This window comes from Onychomys torridus, chromosome 2, assembly GCF_903995425.1.
Source record: "Onychomys torridus chromosome 2, mOncTor1.1, whole genome shotgun sequence".
Lineage (NCBI taxonomy): Eukaryota > Metazoa > Chordata > Mammalia > Rodentia > Cricetidae > Onychomys > Onychomys torridus.
In genome coordinates, this window is record NC_050444.1 from 69,496,243 (window position 1) to 69,505,073 (window position 8,831).

General features: G+C 40.1%; 1 pseudogene; it reads left to right on the top strand.

The window, feature by feature from the left end:
- Nucleotides 1-383: 383 nt before the first annotated feature.
- LOC118578972 lies at nt 384-477 on the top strand (annotated as a pseudogene).
- The last annotated feature ends 8,354 nt before the right edge of the window (nt 478-8,831 follow it).

An 8,831-nucleotide genomic window follows, 5' to 3' on the forward strand; every position in this document is an offset into this window, starting at 1 on the left:
ACAACAGATATCATCAACATCATCACAAAGACTGAGCAGAAGAAAGAATATCAGGGACAGGGGCAACAATCAAGAGAATCACACACACAGCTACACACATAAAGAAAAGTCGATGAGCACCAGGAAAAGTGCCAAGAAGTCTGGGTGCACTCAAGGGACCAAACCCAAGAATTCATGGGCTGCAAGACACAGCTGAGACAAAAGGTAATGGATTATACATACCTTTTCACTGTAATTATAGCCAAGACATCCCCAAATCTGGAAAAATAAATCAAAATAAGGGAAGCATCTCTTCCCAATGTATCATAGCTGAGATGTCAAAAATACAAAGGAAAAATCAATACTAAAATCTATAAGGGAAAATTGCCAGATAACATACAGAGGTGCTCACTTCAGCAGCACATACACTAACAGAGAAGATTAACATGGCCCTGAACAAAGGATGACATGCAAATTTATGAAGCATTCCATATTTTTACTTTGTTCTTTGGTTTAGTTGTTGGATTTTGGACCCAGGATCCATTTTCTTCTTATTTTGTTATTTGTCTCTGTCTTGGGTTTCCTAATTGTACAAAGCTGGATTTATTTATTATCAGGGAAAGAACACTTTTTAAAAATTTTTTTACAGAAGCCCTTTATGCAGTATAGTTTGATGATTAGTCAAAGTTTGTTATTAATCAATAAAACATGTTGGAAAGAAACATACAGAGATGGCGGAATAACATCAGAGCTGGCTGTTGTTGGCAACCCTGCATGGTAGGAATGCATAGAATGATGGACTCTGAGCCTTGGAAGTAAATAACTGCCTATAACAAGCAAGGAAGCTGGAGTGGTAGTTCAAAGTGTCCCCACAAATGACAGTCTAGGAACAGAGAGATTTACTGCTGAGTTCTATCAAACTGTTAAAGAAGACCAAATACCAACAGTTCTCTAACTGTTCCACAAAATGGAATGGAAGGAACCTGTAACCTGTGGGCATGTAACCTAGTGCAGCAGCTGATATGGCAATTAACATGGAAGCTTTTTAAAAAGCTCAAAGTAAAAGTATCATCTAAGCCAGATATGATCATCCCTGGGCATATGCCCAAAGGACTCTCCAGCCTACCATAGACATACCTGCATATCCATGCTTATTGATATTCTTTTCACAACAACCAGGAAATGGAACCAGCCTAGACATCCATCAAATGATGAATAGATAATGAAATGTAATACATACACACAAGGGAATTTTATTCAGCCATGAAGAAAAATAAAATTAGGAAATTTGCTGGCAAATTTCCGGAAAAGGTTTTTTAAATAGGAATTTTTTAATTCATTTTACATACCAACCACAGATTCCCCTCTCATCCCTCCTCTCACTCCCCATAAGCCTTCCCCACTCCCAGCCCACCCCCAGACCCTCCTCTGAAAAGGTAAGGCCTCCCATGGGGAGTCAGCAAAGCCTGGTACATTCAGTTGAGGCAGGTCCAAGGCCCTGCCCCTGCATTTAGGCTGTGCAAGGTGTCTCACTATAGATAATGGGCTAGAACTTTCATCTAATGTAACTGATGGAAACAGATGCAAAAATCCATAGCCAAGAACCAGGCTGAGCTCCAGAAGTACTGTCAATGAGAGGGAAGATGGATTCTATGAGCAAGAGAAGTCAAGTCCACGATAGGGAAACTTATAGATGAAAACAAATGAAACTAGTGGAAACTCATGAACTTTAGACCCACAGCTGTGGAGCCTGTATGGGATTGGACTAGGTCCTCTGCATAGTGAAGTGAGACAGTTGTGTAGTTTGGTCTGTTTAAGGGGCCCCTGGCAGTGGGAAGAGGATCCATCCCGGGTGCATGAACTGCATTTTTGGAAAACATTATTTTAAGTGAGGTTGTTCTCTCTTACCTGTAACTCTAAGATTTATGCAACCATGTGAAACTAGGAAACTAGAAAGGACCCATGAGATGTGAAAAAAGAGGTTTCTAAGGGAGAGCACAGAGAGAAAATAATGGAATGAAGTGGAAGTGGGGGAATGATGGGGGTAACCGGGTACAGTGGGGAAAGCGGGGAGGGGCGAGAAGAGGAAGCAGTGTGGGGGAATCAATCAAAATAAAACATGTATGAAAAACCATTATGGACACCCATTACTTTATAATTTAATTAAAAAAAATAAATCTTCCTTAATTGCATTTATCCTCCAGCTAAAAGCCCAGTTTTCAATATAAACTCGTGACAATTTCCTACTGTCTGATACTGAGGCAAGGAAGAGTGTTAAGAAAATAAATAGACATGAAACTTAAAACTAAGTAAGCCGGGTGCCTTTCGTACTGAGGATTTTGCAGTCTGACTCCTGAGAAAGAGTCTGAGCTGCTTTGCTGAGCCTCCATCTTCCAGCTTCTATGGTGTAAAGAGTCTCAGACACTGAGTCATGTGTTCCATTCCACACCATGGCATAAACAAATCCTTTTTTTTTTGAACATGAAATGGCTCAAAGATAAACAAATACACATGTACCCTATTGTTGCTGGAAATGCATTCTCTCCCAAAATAATGTGGTGCCTGGGTGAACAAGGAAGATAGATATTTTTAGAGAGACTCTCTCTCTACTTTGGAACATGAACACAGCACCTGCTAAATTTGGCACAGAATGATGGCTGCTTCCTGGCAGACACGCACACGAATGACTGACTCAGCAATGATGGGCAATTTCCAGTCCTGCAGCAGTTTCTGGGCATCGAGTTTCAGGTCTGAACAGCTGTTGTAATTCCTTCAATATTTTTAGTAACTTATAGTTGCAAGTGCAGAATTGTGAATAGCAAGAGCGTAAAGGGCAGATTTTATGACCCCTGGGAATTAAATAGTGTGCTTCAGTTATGAAAAAATTGAATCGAAATGTTAAAGAGAGTGTTCTTTCTCAGAGCATGCTTAAGAACCAAGATTTTATCAAGTGTCTAGGAAGAAATGAAATATGTTCTTTTTGGCCCACTATATTTAGCTCACTGATGAATGAAACTCATCCTTTAACAATCCAAGCTATGAATTTACAACTCAGATTATGGTCTTCTCTTTTAGTAGTCTCTTTATTCAATTAAAATTTTCTCTAGGAAAAATATATGAGGGGTGTATACATTCATGTATGAAAGGGAAAACTGATTTGTGTTCAAGTTACTTCTCTCCAAATTCTGTGGCTCAACTAAAAAAAAATCACAAAAGCACATATGAATAACAAGATTTTAAACAGAAAATACAAAATGAACGAGTGACTGTGATTCCTCTGTATCTCCTTTGATGACACACTGTAGTGGTCATTTCTTTTAGTTAGAGGAGTTTGGTCTCCTTATTAGCCTCAGCTGAATGCATGGAGAAGTTTAGGAATCATGGCTGCATGCCTGTAGCCAATTTGTCTTCCTTAATTTCGTTATTTCCCTGGTTATGATTCCATAATCTGTGAAGCATGGGTTCATGTGTGAGGAGATGGGGGATGAGAAAGCCTATATCACCTTGTACTTCACTGGCTCTCATAGACCTCCTAATTGGGCCTAATTCCAGAAAATTGCAATGCTTAAAAATAGCATCAGATCCACAGCTCTCTGACATGATCTTTCCTAAGTTTGCAGAAAAAAATGACTGTGTAAGAGCAAAAGAAAATTCTAAAAAGGCATTACAACACCCAGTAAGATGTGGAAAAGGCTTATCAACAGAAGGCAGGTTAAATATTCCCTCTCACTATCCCTTCTGATGGTCATGCCTTCAGGTCTAATTCTAGTACTCTGGAGACAGAAGCAGGCAGATCTCTGAATTTGAGGCCAGCCTGGTCTATGTTCCTGGCACTTAGCTGGCTTTTGGGAACCTGTTCCCCATGCTGGATTACCCCACCCAGCCTTGATACAGAGGGAGGAGCTTGGTCCTGCCTCAACTTGATGTGCCATGTTTTGTTCAAGCCCATGGGAGGCCTGCCCCTTTTTGAATGGAAACAGAGGAGGAGTGGATGGGGGGGTAGATGGAAGGGGGTCAGGAAGAGAGGAGGGAGGGAAACTGTGGTTGGTATGTAAAATAAATAAAAAAATAAAACCACCTTTACAAAAAAGGGGGGGTTGTGGAATTTTCCTCTAAGGAAAGCTGGGGAGGCCAGGCATATAATAGAGATGTCTCTTCATGGAGGGCCAGAGAGGTCTTTGTGTGAAGCTGTGAAGGTGAAGGCTGGATTGCTTGGAGACCCCAAGATGTTGGAGATACCAGAGTCATGGGATGCCTGCTGAGAACTGAAGACCTGATGTGGAACCAGCCCAAGAGAAAGAAGTATGTTGCAGTCAACAAAGCTGAAAGGAGTTGGAGCTCTGAAGAGCCCATTGACATCAGACATAGGGATGCAAAACTTAGAGTTTGCCCTGCTGGTATTCAGTTTTCCTTTGGCCCAATATTTCCTTACTAGGCTTCCTTTCATCCCTTTGGACTTTTAAACATTGTTGAGACTGTGGTAGACTATGAGGACTTTTGAAGTTGAATGCATTTTTGCATTATGATATGCTTATAAGTGTATGGGTGCTTGGGAGTGGAATCTGGTTGTTTGAATAGGAATGGCCCCCATGGGCTCATATTTGAATGCTTGGCCATTAGGGAGTGGCACTACTTGACAGGGATTAGGAGGGGTGGCCTTGCTGGAGTGTGTGTGGTCTTGTTGGAGAAAGTGTGCCACTGGAGATGGGCTTTGGATTTCAAATGCTGAAGCCAGGCCTAGTGTCTCTTTTTCTTCCTGTGGCTTGCTGGTCCAGCTGTAGCACTCTTAGCTACCTCTTCAGTTCCATGTCTGCCTGCATACTGCCATGCTTCCCACCATGATGATAATGGATTAAACCTCTGAAACTGTAAGCCAGACCCAATTAAATGCTTTCTTTTATAAAGAGGTGCTATGGTCATGGTGTCTCTTCACAGCAATGGAACACTGACTGAGACACATTACACAGTCCAGAAACAATTGGCATGATTGACCATGAGCTAAGACTTCTGAAACTGTGAGCCAAATAAATCTTATACTTTTAAGTTGTTTCTCTAAGGTATTTGTCATAGTGCTTAAAAGTCTTTCTAATATAGTCTCCAAAATGGAGTCTAGGGAGACAACTAGTATTCAGACCATAGCAATCCTTAAGACATGGTAATTGTTCACTGTTGTCTTCATGATGGTGATGTGTCATTTCCAATATATAAGACAATATGGTTAGTGGAGGATAGTGGAAGATACTTATTGCTGTATATACTGGGGGGAGTGCAGTATTAAATCATTGGATTGGTTTAGTATGTAAGAGACCCATAAATAGTAAATAGAGAAGAACCCTTTATTTCAGCTTGTGATCTTTATAGGCAGAATTTCTCTGTCTCACTAGCCATTCCTAAATTAAATCAGAGACTTAATATTGATTATAAATGCTTGGCTGATAGCTTAAGATAGTTTTTAGCTAGCTCTCATAACTTAAATTCACCTATTTCTATTAATCCATGTGCTGCCCTAAGGTTTGTTTACCTCATGTTTGTACTTCCCATCCTGCTCATTCTGCATCTGATGGCATCTCTTCTGACTCTGCCCTTCTTCCCCCCAGCATTCTCTTTGCCCCCAAAATCCTGCCTAGGTGTAAGCCAATCAGTATTTTATTAACAAAGAGAGCAACACATCTTCACAATGTACAGAAGGATTACCCCACAGCCAATCTGACTGCTAATATCCAGGATGGAGACAGTGTCTCCAGCTGTGGATCTAAATAAGAAACATGCAATACCCAAGTAACAAGTGTGCAAGAAAAACCCACTTACCCACTCTTTGGCAAATACTTAAGAAATCTTTCTGCACCTTAAAGATGGAAGCCCCAAACTCAACACTAGACATTTGGGAGCAGGAGAAACAAGGAAGAGCAAGTATGACTATAGAGACTCAGAACGCATCTCTGAAGAGGCAGCAGCACAGGGTCCACAAGTGAGCACTTTGGAACGGCACTTAGTAACTCCCTGGATTCCTTCCCATCCCTGTGTGATGGGAGGCACTGTTATCTCAACTTTCCACATGAGCTCACCAAAGCCCAGAGATGCTTCCAAGTCACCAGCACTTATAGAGTTGGTTCCCAGATTCTGAATCTAGATGGTTCAGAGGGAGTGGCGTGCATTTCTTGCTACTGTCATTAAGGCAGGTAAAACAGACGTAACTGCTACTGACAACTGAAATAGAGATGCTTAGGAACACTCCCAGGATTTGGAGGCACAGGGGAAGAGAGAGATGAGAGAAACAGCAGAGGAAGAAGGTAGGGAACAGATTGAGAAGGGAAGCCGGGAATTTCAGGTGGAAGTTCAGGAAAACATAGCAAACAGAACGGGGATGTTCAAAATGTTCTCAGTTGAGGAGATACCTTTGTATATAGATAAATGGGCTCTAGTATTCCAAGCAGGGTTGAAAAAGAATCTATATGTAAACTATGCAGCAACAATGTTTTTGAATGAAAGGAAAATAAATTTTCAAGTATTTAGGAAATAGAAAAAAAACAATAATAATAATAAAAAATAAAAACAATGACTAATGGACTCAACAGTTAGTACCTGGAGCTGGGGAGATGGTTTAATTAGTGAAGGGTTTGCTAGAGGACCTGAATTTGAACTCCCGTACTGACATGTAACATACAAAAAAGATAAAAGCAATTGCAGAGATGTGGGAGTGTATGTGTAATTTTAGCACCAGGGCATCAGAGACAGGAAGATCCTTAGGGTTTTCTGGATAGCCTGTCTAGCCAAACCTGTAAACCTCAGGCCTGTGAGAGAACTTGTTTCCAAAAACCCAGGGAAGAGAGTGACTGAGGAAAGGCATCTCAGACTAGCCTTTGGCCTCTACATACACACATACATGAACCACGCACACATGTTTCCCTGTATCTCTGTATGTCAGAAGACAATTGAATAACATTTATAGGGTTTGGGGAAGGGCTGTGACAAAGAACTTATACCCCGGTAAGTTATGCCAGGAGAGGTGGGGTTAACAAGAAAAGAAAACAGCCAAGGAACCAGAGAAGCATTCTGCTTCTCAAACAGTATTTGAAGGCATATGCCAACCACAAATAGATGGAGTAAAAAATGAAGGTTTTTGTGCTAATCAAAGAAACCAACCGTAATTGGGAATGGATACAGTGTGTAAATCATTAAGTTTCAAGACTGAGCTCTGATTGCTGAAAAACTAGCTAATGCAGATCCACAGGCTGATAAGATCAAATGCCATTTTATCAGTGACTGAACTATATTCCCAGGAAAGAAGCACCTTTTATGTCTCTCACGCCTTTATTATAAATTTAGACCAGTTCCTGTCAGGACTGTTTTCAATGACTTCTAGCCTGGAACAACTGGAGGGCAAGCATTTCTCCAGACCCTCAAAGCTCCCTTTGGTAAGTCCCTCCACTCTTGTGCAGATCCTGAAGACTTCCCCAGGAATGACCTTTCTTCTTCAGCAAGCATGAAGCCGGCTTCATTAATCAGCTTCCTGCTTCCCTGCTCCTGTTGTCAGAGCAGGAGGAAGTCTAATAGTGAATGCACAATGGGGCACAGGAAACAGACAGATACAAACCTGATGCAAAGTAAAAATAGCCTTTATGAAAAAATTAGGGCAAAAATAGTAGCAGATGAAAAATATTAAGGATGGAAGTCTAGATAATCAAGAAAATAATAGTTTATGAAATTGCATTAAATATGTTTAAACTTTATGGTGTACTCTAAAGATACTTTAATTTCTATAGGTAGAAAAATTTCAGTTCAAATCATTTTAGAAAATATAAATGTAACTATGCATTCAGTGTTTCTAAAACACCAGGGCAAATCTAATAAAGATGCAGGCCAGGTGCAAGAACAAATAAAAACGGGTAAACCCTCGCTATTAAGAGTCTAAGACTTTCTGATTGCAAAGCAAATATAATCTAATTACTTATGCTTACAAAATTCACATCTAATTAAAAATTGACTTATTAACGTTGAAAGAAGAAAATGGGCAATGGTATAAATGTTTTGTAAATTTAAATTCAAGCAAGGTATATGTTAACATATAGTTGATGAGAAGGTTAATTGTGTGGATAAGGAGTTTCTACAACAAAGCTAGCCTATTATGACTTTTTATGTGGGGGGATATAAATGACTGAAGCAATGATAAAATTTATTTTCTCCATTAAAATGATATAAAAACTTAAAAAAGATAACACACAGTGATACAACCGTGGGTGGACAGGGCTCTCTATTTATGGTGGTGATAGGAGCTGAATTAATCATTCACAAGAATTATCTGGCATTATCTAGAAAGAAACTGAATAGTGTTTGAGCCAGCAATTTCACTTTTAACAGACTGAGTCAATGTAAATCACTGGAGAACTTTGCAAAACTGAATAGAGAGGGTATACATAATATCTATAGATGCATGTATATTTTGAAAAGTTCTGTGTGGCAGTAAAAATGGGCAGGCATGCCACTCTGAAACACTGGGCATGTGTTTCAATTCAAATTCTGAATTGTCCTTGCTGTACAGATGATTACTAAGAGTCACTACAACATGAAAGGTGATGGACTGTAGTGGCAGATGACCTTTGTTTTTGTCCTGGATTCCTCTTGTGCCACCTCAAATAACTTAGGCAGTCTGTACCTTAGTTCTCTGAATTTTGTAGTGATCAGTTGACCATATTTCAGAACTGTAAGGATTCCATGAATTGAGGTAGATGTGTGGCTTCCAGAATAGTTCCTGCTATTTGAGGAGCCCTCGATATGGTAGCTGTTTCACTCCAGAATAACGTTTTCTTTTGCAACATGCTACTATGGTCTGTGGAAGACTAAATGACGAACTG